General features: G+C 40.0%; 1 protein-coding gene across 2 annotated transcripts in view; it reads right to left on the bottom strand.

The window, feature by feature from the left end:
* The window catches only part of LOC148891430 (RNA-binding Raly-like protein), a 39,235-nt gene that overhangs the window by 5,399 nt on the left and 17,063 nt on the right, over positions 1-16,773 (bottom strand). The gene's annotated exons all lie outside the window — the stretch shown is intronic.

The following is a 16,773-nucleotide window of genomic DNA, read 5'->3' as shown; positions in this document are numbered from 1 at the left end:
CTTCAGGGTTCGCCACATCGAATCAGTGTGAAAATGTTATTAAAAATACAATTGAAAGAAAAAAAAATTAAATGCCGTTTTGGTGGCTGAGTTAATGGTGGAAGAAAGTTTTGAAGTGATTTATCTTGGTCACGTTTTCATCTCATCAAAAGAAGAAATTTGAAGAGCAACGTAACGGCTTTTTATAAACGTAGGGAGCAAGTAGCGCCTTCTCCTATATTTTGCTTCTTAATTTATTTGTTTGCGGTTTCAGCACGTACATGATGTGAGAAGTCAAAAAAGCCGATTACCAAACTCAATAATTATAATTTGAAAGGGACAAATGAACCAACCATTTCAAACTTTCAGCACGGTTTACCAGTAAAGCGTTTCATGCCTACAAATGAGTCCCACTGATGCATTAGCAGATGAATTTGCACACAACGCAGTCTCCTTGTTATGATTGACAGCTCCTTCGACGCGCTCCAAAAAAATGTCCTGGTTTGTACTCAATCCGCCCCCAGTGTGCACCGCTCAAGGTCGCACATGACGACGCAAACAAATGGCCGACAGCCTGACGCAACAAGCCGAGACGCTCGTTTGACGGATGAGTCATCACTGCTGACACCTGTGGAAAAAGTTGTCATGAGAAAAATATTGACAGGCTCAGCAATCCACCAAGAGGGAGTTCTTTAGCCGAAATCCACTGCGCTCATCTGCAACAAAAATGGCGGGTCACAATGCTTTTTTTTTCCTTCTCAATTTAGAGGACAAGTTGTGTCCATAATTTGTAAAATCACTTCAAATGACTTCTACTCAGCGTATTTCACACATATTCCACCGCATATAGCTATATTTTACGTTTTAAGACTCACGCTGAATATTCAGGATGTCTTGTTTTCAAGTTGATGACGATCCCCTATGTGATGTCACATTTGAACGCCCTTGACCGAGAAAGCAACACACAATACAATTTGCGGTACTTTGTTTGGTCTGAAAACTTTGTGTTGATCCGTGTTGATGGCAAAATTACAAGGAAAACACAAATACACCACCAAGACAAATATTTGATATTCGCTGACAGAAATTCCCAGCAGACAAATCAGCCCATTTCCAACAGAGCTATTTATTTATTCATTTATCAATCAATTTATTTATTCATTTATCAATCCAACAAACCATCTTTTGCATTTTCTGGGACACTACATTGCTGTCATTGACGGCGCGAATTGATATGGGAGGACTCTAATCGATTGCAAACATTTATGCTTTCCTCGTATTTTGGATGCTATACAACGTTTTTCTGATGTCAGTTAGGAAACAAAAAATGGTGTCGGTTGTCCTTTAGCTTCCAATATCATTTGGACAGACAGGACGTTATCGGCATTCACCACGTTACACTTGGCAGTTCGTGTCAACATATTGCATTATTTCCCTTGGAACAGCAGCACAGGAAAATTGCCACCAGGCAACAATTTAGTTTGGGCCGTGACTCAATTTTGGCAAAAGTTGAGGATGCATTTTGGTCATTTATTTGCACTTTTCCAATTCACGGTATATTCACAGTGTCTGTGCTACTGTAAGTTTCTGGAAACAAGATCTGTTTGTGACAAATTGCTCAGCAGATGGGCTGCGTCACCATGGATAAAGAGACAACAATTTTGACAGCGGGGGTTTGCACAAAGCTGAGGCAAGTCGAATTAGAGGACTGGACACGAACGACCATCGACAAAGCTCAAACGATGATCAAGGTTCACCGGAAGCAACTTGAGGTTGACGTATTTTGTGTTAAAGGCTTGACACAAAATATAAAATACAAAATATTTTGTCAACCATGTAATACAAGGACTACTTTATTTAAACGTGTGTGTATTATGTTATAGTTCTAAAAAAAAGAAAGCTGCAGCAAATCTTTTTGGATACTATTCTTCTAAAATCACACTTCTATAAGTGTACATTTGGTAATAATAATAAAAAAAAAATGTAAAGCAAAAGCATTGCAATTGTGGACAAAGCTAGCGAGATAAGTGGATAATTCAACCGTCAAATTTGAGCCAAATTGCTCATTAACTCATTCACTGCCAGACGATATGCAAAAATGTGTCCACTCCAGTGCCAGGGTTTTTGTCATTTTCAATCAGATTGCAGGACCCACAGAATATTGAGTTTTGCGACTGCATAAACATTGAATTTAGCGCAAGAAATCTATAGATATATGAGCTTTAAATGGGGGCGGCTGTACAATAAGCAAATGCTGCCCCTTCGTGGGAGGAAAAAACATTGCCAGAAGTCTGACTAGCGTTTTATCGGCGTCCCCGCAAGAAAAACCAACGTCCCAAACAAATTCGGGAATGGCCGCGTCTTGCTTTTCAATTCCCCAAAAAAATTGCGAATGGCAGTGAATGAGTTAAATAATGTGAATTTTCAAGACTAAGTTTTTGAGAAAAAAAAACATTGCTGTCACATTTTGACATGCAAAACACAATAAAATGTTTATCAACAGTTTTGGGAAGAATTTCTACCACCATTTTTTTGTGGTTTGACCGGAGGTTAAGCAACATAAGCATCTCTCATCCCTCTTATATGGAACAATATGCTGTGTAGCCACCGTGTTTTTTTTCCTCCAGCAAAAACTCTGCTTCACATATTTCTGATAACCTAAAGCAGTCGGAGGAAGAGGAGAAAAGGACGACGGGGAAGAAGGTGGCCACGCATCGGTGGCTCTCGGGTGCACCGGGACAGCTGCATCCTTGTAATTAGACCGCAGAAAGACATGAAAAATTGCTCATGTAACAAACGCCTGTGGTTCACCCCCACCCCCACGGCTCATGTCGTAAAAATCACACCGAAATGCAACACCTCGCGTCGAACCAACTGATTAATTACATTCATTACGTGGGTAAAAATGGCCCGAAATTGTGTGCTTGTTGCCGTGTTCGTCCGGTAAAAGTGGAGGGATTAGTGGAAGGAGGACAGAGGTGCCATGTTATAGTGGCCCCGAAATTCCGGCTTTGAGAGGGGGCATAAATAAATAAATAGAAAGACAGACACACAGACAGATATAGTAGACAATCAGGTGACAGCTAAAAAATTCAGAATAATGAGTCATATCACTAGCTAGCTAACTAGCTAGCCAGCTAGATAGCTAGATAACTAATCAGGTGACAGCTAAAATATTCAGAATAATGAGTCATGACATCAGTAGCTAGATACTGTCGCTAGCTAGATAGCTAGAGAGATAACTAATCAGCTAAAGAAATATGAATAATGAGTCATGATATCACCAGCTACAGTAGATAGCTAGCTAAATAGCTAGATAGATAATTAAATTAAGTAAAGTGCAAGTCACAGGTGTCAAAGTGAAGGCCCGGGGGCCAAATCTGGCCCACTACCTCATTTTATTCGGCCCGCGAAAGCAAATCAAGCACGGCAAGTGCCATGATGCTTGCTAAAATCCTCACCAAAACTTCATATTTGTGGATGTAAACCACAATAACCGTCATTAATCTTTCAGATTAGAAAACTAGTTGTTCATTAATTCATTGTGCGCTCTGTATGTAATATGTGAAAGAGATGAAGCATTCTCATGGTTTCCCCAAATTCATGACGGCCCTCGAGAGGAAACCGTAACTACAATGCGGGCTGCGGCAAAAAAAATGACTTTGTCCCCCCTGTATTAAGTCAACGTAGGCCTGGCACAGCACGAGTGCAGACAGATATACTGCACCAACGGCTAGAAAACAACGGTTCGTTGCAATATAATGGGTTCACTTTAATAGCGTTGAAGCATTGCAAATTTTTGCTCATCTTATTCATATTGCATATTGTTCACTCCATCACGGGGTTTGCCATGCTAATTTTCCTCCATGGACTGGTATTATCGAACAATAAGCACGAGTCAAGGGGAAAAAAAGAGCATAAAAAGAGAGAATATCCAAAAGTTTGAGATGATTAAAAACTCAAGTACAACAACACATCTTAAGTTACGTAACTGCGTGTCTACAGTAGCGTAAGCACTGTTAGCTGCAGTCATTTAATATAGTCACCACCCGTTGGAACAAATTTGTAATCCGCCTACCCTTGGTCAAGGTCACAGACGGCGTTGCACTTTCAATCACTTTAAGCCTCCAAAAGGTAGCAAAATAAACACAAGCGCACACACTCACACACGTCAAAAGTAGCGCATTTTCCACACTATAAGGCACACCCAAAAGCCTTCCATTTTTTTTCTGATCATGCCCCTTATAATCCGCTGCGCCTTATATACGTAAAGAACTGATAAAGTGAGCGTTACATGTTTCTTTTGTGTTGAAGAATGTTGGTCATATTGTGATTATGGACATTGACGCGTGAACAACATTGAGTTATTATACTTTAGAGTTATTATTTAAAGGACAACCAACGTCACTTTTTTGTTTATTAACTGACATCAGAAAAACGTTTTATAGCATCTAAAATACCCAAAACACGCAGTATGATATTTTTATTCAAATGCAAAACACCAATAAAAATAACTTAGTGTCCAAAATCTGCAAAAAAAATTGAGCTGCAAATTGGGCATTTTCAGAAAGTCCCGCCCCCAGTTCATGACGTCACACCAAGACGTTTTGCATTACTGGAGAATCAAAACCATGGTTTCAGATTCGGAGAATATGCTTTCTTGTTACACCTCCAGTTATGAATATAATTCAAATAGTTCTGAAGAGGAAAGCATGCAATCGATTAAAGAATTTACTCTGTGCCATTATGAGGCAACATTGAGGGGAAATGTCTCACCGAAAAAGAGGCACAAAATGGCGACCTCCTTTGGCCACCTCCGTTTCCACATACTGATAAATCCCTTATGTGGAGCTTGGACGCCCTCTTCTGGCAGCTTTTGGGTGCAACATGAGGTCCCCAGACCAAACAAGTACAGCAAAATACATTGACATCACGTCAATGTATTTTGCTGTACTTGTTTGGACCGCTACAATGCGTCTTTTTTTGGTCAGGGCCTTTCCTTTAGTGACGTCACGTACGGACCCGTCACCAACTCAAAAACAAGACTTCCTGAATATTCAGCACGAGTCTTAAAATGTAAAATATAGCTATATGCGGTGGAATCTTATTAAAATACGCTCAGTAGAAATCATTTGAAGCCATTTTACAAATTATGGACACAACTTGTCCGGAGACATTGGTTGTCCTTTAAGTTATTATTGTTATTGTTCGTGTTATTTATTGCTTTGCACTATTACAATTGTTACTACAGGTAACATCCGACTTACGACCAGCTCGACTTACGACCACCCGTACTTAAGACCATGACCTCCAGACCCTTTTTTAATTTTTTTTAATTCTATGCCTGGCACCGCAACGCGCTAACAGGCCGGCAACACGTAGGACAATTTTGGCCACGCAGCTAGAATCTCACTCTCGCACAGCAATCAACTGTCTTATAGCCTCCGAGTCTCTATTCAACATTTTTAATGGATTTCAACTTACGACAATTTTGACTTACAACCGTTTGGTCGGAATGGAACTCGGTCGTAAGTCGGATGTTACCTGTATATTGTGAATGCAGTAACATTTAATTTACCGTAAGGGCATCAGAATGTTGTTCACTTGTTTAGCTGAATGAAGGAAAAGTTCCCCTCCACGATGTGATGTAAATGTAAGATCAGGTTTAAAATTTGCTAGGACGCAATTATCAAAGTGAGGATTTAATCATGGGATGCAACACATATTTCAAACTTTTTGGGGGCGAGAGACGGTGAACACAAGATGACACACTTCAATTAATAATCGCTAAAATGCTCTGCACTTGAGAAAACCTCATTAAAGTCAGGATGGTCAGATTTATTAAGAAAATGTTTAGAGAACTCTTAGAATGCGGCCCAAAATAAAATAAATCAATTAATAAATGAATAAATAAATAGTAAATGAATACATAAACAAATAAATAAATACAGTAAATGCACAAAAAATAAACATACAAAGAAATCCAAAATAAATAAATGTACAAATAAATTAATTAATAAGTACATAAATATAACTAAAATTAAATAAATAAAATATAAATACCTAAATATTCTCTCTCTACACGAACGACTGCACCCAGCTGTCAAATTCATAAAGTTCGCAGACGACACCACGGTCATCGGTCTCATCAAAGACGGTGACGAGTCTGCGTACCGACAACAAGTGGAGCAGCTGGAGCTCTGGTGCAGCCGTCACAACCTGGAGCTGAACACGCGCAAGACAGTAGAGATGATCGTGGACTTCAGGAAACATCCATCACCACAGCTACCCCTCACACTATCCAACTGCCTTCAAGTTCCTGGGAATCACAGTCTCCCAGGACATGAAGTAGGAGGTCAACACTAACTCTATCCTGAAAAAGGTCCAACAGAGAATGTACTTCGTGAGGCTGCTAAAGAAGCATGGCCTGCCACAGGAGGTGCTGCAACATTTCTACACGGCTGTCATCGAATCCATCCTGTGTTCTTCCATCACCGTTTGGTTCGGGGCCGCCACAAAAATGGACAAAATCCGAAAAAATCATTGGCACCGCCCTACCCACTCTCGAGGACTTGCACACTGCAAAAATCCAAACTAGGGCGCGGAAAATCCTACTGGACCCTCCGCATCCTGCCCACCACCTTTTCCAGCTAGTCCCCCTCAGGCAGGCGCTACCGATCCATGCGCACCAAATCCAGCAGACATTTAAACAGCTTTTTCCCCCAAGACATTAACTCTTTGAACTCTTTCAACAGTAGCCAAAATGGAACTGTATAGTGCCACTTAGCAGTTTTTTTGACGACGATACTAGTGTAGCGTGTTCTACCGGAAACAATTTCCTTGTGTGTTCCACATACTTGGAAATAAAGATGATTCTGATTCTGATATATAAATGAATAAATACATACATAAATAATTACATAAATAAACACATTATTACTAAATAAATAAATAAATAGGGCATGGCTTTATTACAGCCGCCTTCATCTTTGCAGAAGTCTTATGTAGTGGGGTGATTCCTCTCATTAAACCATGGCTCAGGTTTCATTTTGGGCCATGGTTAAAAAAAATATATATATATATATATATATATATATACACATATATATATATATATATATATATATATATATATATATATATATATATATATATATATATACAGTAAAGTCTCGGATATATCGATATCGGATATATCGATAGTCCCGGTTATATCGATACTATTTCTATTTTTTTTTAAAGAACCCCAGAGTCCGGAATAGATTGTCTGGAGGAGTGAAAGCACAGAGGGGACACGGGAGCTGATCAAAGGCTGCTGAGAAGCCAACCTGCAGTGGAGAGGGTTAAATAGCCCGCGGCTCTAAATCGGAACGATAGTTGAGGAGATCACTTCAAAAAGTCGGCGCATATGATCAGAAGTCATATGAATGTCAATTTTTTTTTTCATCATAGACAAAAGGGAGAGCAGAGGAGAGGCCGGGGTCGAATGCAAGCGGCAGGCAGCCATCGCAAAAGATTACTAGAGCATCCATGGATTGAAGCTAGCTTGACAAGCTAGCGATGAGATTACCCCCCTCCCAGGGTGTGGACGGGGAAGTGATGTATGTCCCAACATGACAGAGAGATGACATGACGTTAATCCCGAAAAATAATCTTTTGTCTGGCAAAGGCAGGACAAAGTCAGCGTCGGGCGATCTTGGGAGTGAGTGAGCGCAGTGGATCTGATGGAGCGATCACGCAGAGCACCTGCGCCAAAATACAAATGGCCTTTCGAAGAAGCATCTCCGCAGCGCTTTCGAGATTTCAATCTCTGCCGTGTTCTCAGCGCTGTGTAAATCTGACAGGCCGGGCTTCAATAATCCCCGATATTGTCTCAAGGGCACACGCAACGTCGACTCTTCCGCTTATTTTATTTACTTATTTATTTTTATTGTGACCAAGAGTATGTTTTCCTTGGAAAGACAGCATGAATAAGCGGATACTTCCAACGAGGTAGTCTGTTTACAAAATGGAGAACAGATTAATTTATTCGCTACCATTCCCAAATTTATTCGGGAATTGAAAATTGTGACGTGGAGCGCCATTCCCGAATTTGTTTGGGTTTTGTTTTTTTCTTGCGGGGGGTGCCGATAAAGCGCTGGTCACAACTCTGGCAATGTTTTTCCCTTACAATAGGGGGCAGCATTTGCCTCTTGTCCATGTTAGCGCTTTGTTACAGTTTCAGCTGTTGTTAAAGTGCTATATAAATAAATCAATGTATTGTATTTTGTGTAGCCGCCCCGACTTCAAGCTCAGATAACTCCAGACCCATATAATTTAGGATTTAACTCTTTTTTTCTGATGAAAGAAGAGAGTCTAAGCTTTCTAACACTGTATTCAATATTTATGTAGTCCTAAAACTTAATATTCTGTGGGTCTTGCAATTTGAGTGAAAATGACAAAAACCCGAGCACTCGGACACATTTTTGCACATCATCTGGCAGTGAATGAGTTAAAAAGTGAACCAAGAAACTGGCTGCATCTTACACACCCAGTTAAAGAAATTGCCAGTCAAGCTAAACTTTAAAGTACCCCAACCCATGGCCCGCGGTGCCGGTACTGGTCCGTGGGTGATTTAGTATCAGGCCACAGAGAATGAATCAATAATTTAGAGGACGTTAGTTTTTGTTATTTTGATTGATTTTTTTTTTTATATTTGATTGAACATCTGAACGATGTATTATTTAAAAAAAATACCAGATTCTCTGTTCCATCCTTCTACAGTATGTCACATTTGCCACAGGTTATAGTGCCTTTCTCGGAAAGGCTACCGCTAAAATGAAACCAAGGCTAGCAAAATGAGTAATAACAAATGTCTTTGGAAACTTTCTTTGTTCTCCAGCACACGTGAGGAAAATGGCCACTTTTTGGCAGCCTGTAAATTTCCTCCTGAACTCCTAATGTGATTATTTTTTTACGAGATACGCCCAAGTATGGGAATTTAAAGGGATTAATACATCATAAGCACAGCGCCACACGGTGGGATTTACTGATCCATTTGGGTAAAGGCTGGCTGACGAGGCAATATTTTCCATGAAAACTCATTCTTCGCTGGCCGTTTAATCGAGCAAAGCAAATTCCCAGGACACAACATGCAGATGCAGAGTTGCTGTTTACATGACATCTATTTTGAGGATGAAAATTCAGCCATCTTTTTGTGAAGGCCACTTTGTGAACACCCCTCTACCTCAAAAAGTCTCTTAAAAACCATAATGTTGAAAATATTATTCATCAATATTACAATTGAATAAACAGGCACACATTCATACTTTATGGGCAATTTGTAGTACCTGTGAGCTATGCTAGCTACTTCAAGTTTTGTAGAAGTACCTCACGAGGTTTGAGATTGGTTTCTGGGTTTTGATACTACTTTACAACGGTGTCTTTCTTTTCCACTGATTTTGGTCGTTAGCCAACGTTTGCATTACATTAGTTTAGGGCAATCATTGGCTTTTCTGAACTGACTTACAGTGACTTACGTTGAAGAAAATACTTGCGTAGGTCTTGTAATAATCCAAACTTCTGAGTGTTTGGTTATCTAAAATTCAGACTTCCGCTATTAAATTTGGTGGCTAGCCAAAAAGCAATTCACCATGTTTGCAACTAGTGTTAGTGAGTTGGTGTTATTTGTTCATATTTTTTCAACCACACAATGAATAGCAAATGCTCTGGCGTAGCCTCCCCAAACGGATATGATTACAGGTTCATAATTGTTGCACATCCCACCCGAGAGGCATCTTATGCAAGCCCACTCCTCACTGAGCAATCACAAGGCGCATACACGGCACACGATACGTACATCTTTGTTTCCATTTAATGAGTAACCGCCGAAGTTTTCTTTTAACGCCTCCAAAAATCTGCGCTCAAATTTTAGTAAAATGACAGAAATGGCGAACAAAAAAAAATATTTGCCGGAAGGTGCACCTTGCCTTCTGCCAAATAATTTTTTGAATACTATATTTTTAATAAAATTTGTCACATTTCCAAGTTAAAAGGATGAATGATTGTTTTATTTTAATTAAATTATAAAGTTGATTTGGTTACTTGAGGATGTCTAACAAATAAGAATGATCACTTTGAAATGGCTTTAGTATGACCCTTGAAGTGATCTTTTTTTTGTTGTTGTAAAGTAAAATTGTCATAGGTTTTGGAATGAATGATTAACACAAGATGAAATGAAAACATCAAAATTAAAAAGAAATAAATATACTGTAATGTAATAAAATAATAATAAATATAAAAGAGTACTATGAATAATTTCAGTTACGGTTACAACTAAAAGGTGTTAATGTGTTCTTAAAGGACAACCGACGTCACTTTTTTGTTTCTTAACTGACACCAGAAAAACGTTTTATAGCATCTAAAATATCCAAAACATGCAGTATGATATTTTTATTCAAATGCAAAACACCAATAAAAATGACTTAAAGTGTCCAAAATCTGCAAAAAAATTGAGCTGCGAATTGGGCATTTTCAGAAAGTCCCGCCCCCAGTTTGTGACGACATCTTGCATTGCTGGAGAATCAAAACAATGGCTTCAGATTCAGAGAATATGCTTTCTTGTTACACATCCAGTTATGAATATGATTCAAATACTTCTGAAGAGGAAAGCATATATACATTAAAGAGGGTTTTCTGGGTCGTTTTAAAGGCTCAAGACTGACATGTGGTGTCACAGAAAACGCAGAAGATGGCCGCAGAGCTCCGTGTAAGGAATGAATCAGCCCGTTTCCACAGGCTGATAAATTCCTTCCATGGAGCTTGGTCGCCCTCTTCTGGCGGCTATTGGGTGCAACACGAGGTTTTCAGACCAAACAAGTACAGCAAAATACATTGACGTGATGGAAGGACTGCTACAATGTGTCTTTTTTTCGGTCAGGGGCGTTCCTTTAGTGACGTCACGTACGGACTTGTCACCAACTCAAAAACAAGACTTCCTGAATATTCAGCGCAAGTCTTAAAACGTAAAATATAGCTATATGCGGTGGAATCTTATTAAAATACGCTCAGTAGAAGGCATTTGAAGCCATTTTACAAATTATGGATACAACTTGTCTGGAGACGTCGGTTGTCCTTTAGGGAATGAAAAAAAAAAATAAATAAAAAACGTAATTTTTTTTTTGCTCTCATGACATATCAAATATTAATTGAATTAATTTGACCCATGTTTGATCTCAAGGACAGTTAATAAAAAAAGGCTACCATGATCTCAAGCAAAACTGTACAAACTCATCTTTTTGACTCGATATGCCACGTTGCCCTTCTTGGGATATAATGACATCAACATTTCTTGAGCATTTAAACACATCGGTCGTTGTACATGAACCAATCGAGCGCGTCTAATTTACTTGGCAATGACATCAAGGAAACTGTCCGAGAAAAACTACCACATTAAATCAACTTTCCCCTCCCCCCATCGTACATGGATCTCATTTTGTGGAGTATATATACTCACATCTCGGAATGTGGCGGCGCCTGCCTTTGTACATGTCGGGAATGCACACAAAAGACGGGAAGAGACGCTCGACTTTACCTCTTCTTCTTCCCTCTCCTTCTCCCCAAAAACAGACAGCCTGTGTGTGACTCTGTGTGTGTGTGTGTGTGTGTGTGTGTGTGTGTGTGTGTGTGTGTGTGTGTTGTGTGTGTGTGTGTGTGTGTGTGTGTGTGTGTGTGTGTGTGTGTGTGTGTGTGTGTGCGCTCCCAGCACCAGACTCCCAGCCGAGCAGCTTCCGACCGTACCATTTGTCAAAACATCCCGGGGGGTGAATGAGTGTGGCGGGGGGTGCTTGCCCCGAAATACACTCTTAGTAAACCGGCTGGTGTGAGTCCTGCCCATCAGGTTTTAGTTGCACAAAATAAGGGATCCTAAATTGTTATTATGTATTTTTTTGGCCTTCAAGAATGGTGCATTTGCATTAAAACTCAATGCTTATACACTGTAACTATACTCACAAGAACGTATTCTTTATCCTCTGTGAAGAATTACCAATCAAACTGCAGTTTACCGAACAAATGTGACTGTTCCTGGCCCTTCCGCGTAAAGGAAAGGGCCAGCAAATTGCACCCAAAAGTGACCCACAAATTGATGTCACAGTAGCCATAGGTTCATCGTGCATAGGTCATGTGACCAAATTCAAAAAACAGGTGGGACATATATCCTGTATTTTAGGCAGGCCGCAATTTGAGGATTGGCACTCATGACACTATCCAACTGCCTCGTGTCAACCGTTGAGACCTTCAAGTTCCTGGGAATCACAGTCCCTCAGGACATGAAGTGGGACGTCAACACCAACGCCATCCTGCGAAAGGCCCAACCAAGGATGTACTTCCTGAGGCTGCTAAAGAACCAGGGCCTGCCACAGGAGGTGCTACAACATTTCTACACGGCTGTCATCAAATCCATCCTGTGTTCTTCCATCACCGTTTGGTTCGGGGCCGCCACAAAAATGCACAAAATCCGACTTCAATGGACAGTTAGGATGGCGGAAAAAAAATCATTGGCACCCTCATACCCACTCTCGAGGACTGCAATAATCCAAACAAGGGCGCGGAAAATCCTATTGGACCCTCCGCACCCTGCCCACCAACTTTTCCAGCTACTCCCCTCAGGCAGGCGCTACCGATCTATGTGCACCAAATCCAGCAGACATTTAAAAAGCTTCTTCCCCCAAACCATTAACTCTTTAAACAGTAACCCAAATAGAAGTGTATAGTGTCTCTTTGCAATTTTTTTGATGATGATACTAGTGCAGGGTGTTCTACCGGAAACAAATTCCTTGGTGTTCTACATACTTGGCAATAAAGATGATTCTGAAAAGAAAGTAGTCCCTTTGAACTTAGACATTGTAAAATTCATGCATCTTTCTCGATGTTGCCCTTGAAGTCAGAGAGAAGAAACCTGTCTGACTTACTTACACTCACTGAAAGTGAATGCTTTCATCTTTGAAATGGAATGACACTCATTTGGTCTGTCTTTCTTCTGTCTCATCACTTCTAATTGAATTTAGACTGGGCAGACTTATTAGACTTAACCAGTTCGACAGCTGTTGCCTGGAACTTTGGAATGTTATGCATCTCGTTCCTATCAGATGGATCTGCAACTCCAAGCACCCTGCTAAAAAGCCAATCTCCTCAAGTGTTTCATAGTAGCGCCATCTAGTGTTCACAAAGGGACTGATTCTGTCAGGGAAAAAAAATCAGGACATTGATTTGTACGTCACATACATTAAAAGTTTAGTTCTGACCTTCTGTTAACAAAAAAAGTATGCAAAGGTTAACTAAAATACCGGCCGGAAGTGGCGTCGTACAACAGAAAATGATGAGGTCGGAGGACGCAGCCAAAGACGAACAACTATTCACACTCACAATTTAGAACATTCCATTAACCTATATTACGTAAAATATTTACCACAAATGAAAAATATATGAAGACATTTAAATATATATATTAACAACCATCGATGAAAATGTTCCTTCAGCCGTCATCTGTACTTCTTTGAAGGTGTCGGACGTTTCGCATCAAAGAAGTAAAAATGACGGCTCAAGAAACCTTTTCATCGATGGACCACTCCTGTACGACTGAGAGCTTACACAGACTTATAATAATAACATAAAATTCGGTAAATGCATTGTGTCAGTGTACTTGTTTTAGCGTATTGTAATGATGTAAAAAAATAAAGAATAAATAAAAAATAAAACAAATAATTGCTAGTTAAAAAGTGTGAAAAGGTGTTTGTAAATGTGAAATGTAAATGTATGCACTGCGAGACTAATTAAGGCAAATCCAATCCTAAAGTACTGTGATTAAAAATGCAAACATTGGAGCGCCATCCAAAGCAAACTGCAATAGAGTAATGTATCCACAAGGAGGCACTGCAGGACAATTACACAGTACAAGACCCCCCTCATCGAGTAGGAGAGTCACGTAATCGTATTTTAGCAGAGATAATGCTAAAACACATTCCAATCTCCATTCATGAGTCATCAGTCGCCACCCAACTGATTGAACATTAAGGCGGGCATAAGTGACCACAATATATATATATATATATATATATATATATATATATATATATATATATATATATATATATATAACAGAAAAATCTCAGCCCTGATTTAGATGTGACCTGGTCGACCCCTCGACAGCGCCCCTCCGGTGCATCCTAAAAAGAACTTCATGTTTAAAACAGAAGGTGCACAAGTTCATCTTGAGAGGGGTGACCCATTCACACCTGCAGTGCAATACTCATACATCCGATGAATTCCTAAAACTAGTCGAAACTAGTTTATATACAGGGTGGGTGGATAAGGGGGAGTTACATTTTTTCTAACTATGTGTTCTGAGAAGGAAGGAGGTGAATCGAAGGGAGGGAAGAAAGGACAAAGAAGAGATGGAGGAAAGCTAGCGGGTTGATGGGTAAAAGTTGTCAAATTTGGTCAATATGTACAATGAAGAAAAGGCAATTGTGAATTCCAAAGTGTGCCTTTAGTGTGCCGTTTGTCCTTCATTTCACTCTTGACAGAGAGATATTTGACTCTTTCATTATCTTCTTTTACTTTGCCGGGACAAGTTAATAATGATCTTTCGTGGGGGGGGGGGGGGGGTGGCGGCAGTGGGGGCAAAAAAGACAGTGGGGTGAATAATTGTGTGACAGTGGAGCCTAAAAAGCTTAATTAAAAAATCATATGCTCAGTTGCTTTAACAGCACACAGCTTCTAACCTTTCAGAGAAGACGAACAAGAAGAAGTCACCAGTTCTTCTGGGGGGAGGGGATCAATTTTGTGTGTTCAAGGGTAACTCAGCAGTGAGATGGCACCTGAACAACTTAAGTACAATGGAGACAAAAAGTCTGCAGTGAAACGACTGCTTTAAACGGAATCCAGGTAAAGTATGGCAGTGTTTCACACCCTTTACTGTGATCTATCATCAGGCCAATTCAATCCCATTGACTGTATTTTGATGTAACATTTTGTCAGGGGTAAATAAAATTAAGCACGAGAGAATGGTGGTGCGCACACCCTCTTCACAATTAACCACTCACATGCAAATACAAGGTCAAAAGGCCTCAGCTCACACCGCCATGATTAAGGTGCTGCTGATTAACCCCAATTAAAGTTCAGCTGTTCCAGAAGGTTGAATACCATCTGAATCAACAATTCACATTAAAAAGTCATCGGGAAGTCATCAAGGATGACCCGGAGGTTACCGGTGATTGCAAATAGGAAAAACATAATAACCATTGAACAAAAGTAGAAATGGAACATCCGTGTGGAACACGCACGAAGCGCACGCACACACACACACACACACACACACATACACACACACACACACACACACACACACACACACACACACACACACACACACACACACACACACACACACACACACACACACACACACACACACACACACACACACACACACACACACACACACACAGTACACTTATCCCAATTAAGAGGACACCACTCGCTGCAGCGAAACCATTTATATTCACCGAGAGCACGGCTGAGGACTATGTACGAACCGCTGAAAAAAATCAATAAGTAATATCGAGAGGATTGAAGTGGGAGTTCCACCGGAAGCGCTGACGTGCGCAGGCCCCGCCCTGTCTTTTGCTCTCATGTTGAGTTCTGCATTTTGTCATGATTACGTCTGTGTAAGCTCTCAGTTTGTCATGATTAGCAATGCATTCAAGATCCAATTGAGGCTGTGAACAAAAAAAAGCGCAAAGAATAAATCAATAAAAGCATGAATCCTGAAATATGCGGAAGCTTTCTTTCAAAAGTTTTATGTTTTGGAAATAATTGTTCATCGACCATTCCTTCCTGTTGCAAGGTTTAAAATTAGGCCGTGGCTGCCCTGGCACCAAAAACCTCTGATATAATTAAAACAGCAATAAATTGGCGGTCAAGTCAGTGGTTGTATTACTATAGGGATAAGATTTAACATCCAAATATTGTAATAAGGCAGTAGAAATCCATATGAAGCAAAACTGACCCCAAAAAATTAGACTCGGTCAGGTACTGCATTTCGGTACAGACTGTAAAGGTGCATATTGAATTGGGGCCAAGTGAAGGAACTGACAGTCATTTGGGACACAATTTCAGATTAGGGGGTTGTTTTCAATTGACACTCACTTTATCATGCACACTACTGCCATCTATAGGACTGGAATTGAACTGCATTGATCGCCATATCAGAATCAGAATCAGAATACCTTTATTCGTCCCGCAATGGGGAAATTTGCAGTCCACAGCAGCAATTGAAGAGGGATGGGGTTGGGGTGGGAGTGAAAGGATAGAAAACAAGATATTCTAAGCATAACAAAATAAAAATGTCAACTGTATACTGTGCAAATGTAGATGTGCAAAAAACGTTCTATAAACAAGACTGTACATAGTGCAGAATCAAGAAATGCATTTAGATATATTGCAACAACCCATATTTACAAGTGTCCAGTTTTTTTTTATAATGATTAAGAATTGCCTCGGTGGAGATCTACTAGTTATAAATGGTTTAACCATACCTTTTTTTAATACTCATTTTCAGCATGTAATTCATGCCTTCGTAGCTTCCTGGCTGGATTTTCGTCATCCGCTCTACTATGGAGTGAGCTAAATCTCCATTGAGCATCTCCAGCTGGTCCAGAATAATGCTGCTCGAATGAAGTTGTTTTAATTAACTCATTCACTGCCATTCCTGAATTTTTATTAGGGAATTGAAAAGTGTGACATGGAGCGCCA

This window comes from Hippocampus bargibanti, linkage group LG11 (genome assembly GCF_051943395.1).
Source record: "Hippocampus bargibanti isolate YZ-2025 linkage group LG11, ASM5194339v1, whole genome shotgun sequence".
Taxonomy (NCBI): Eukaryota; Metazoa; Chordata; class Actinopteri; order Syngnathiformes; family Syngnathidae; genus Hippocampus; species Hippocampus bargibanti.
The sequence above is the reverse complement of the archived record's forward strand: the minus strand, read 5'-3'. Positions and strand labels throughout refer to the sequence as shown.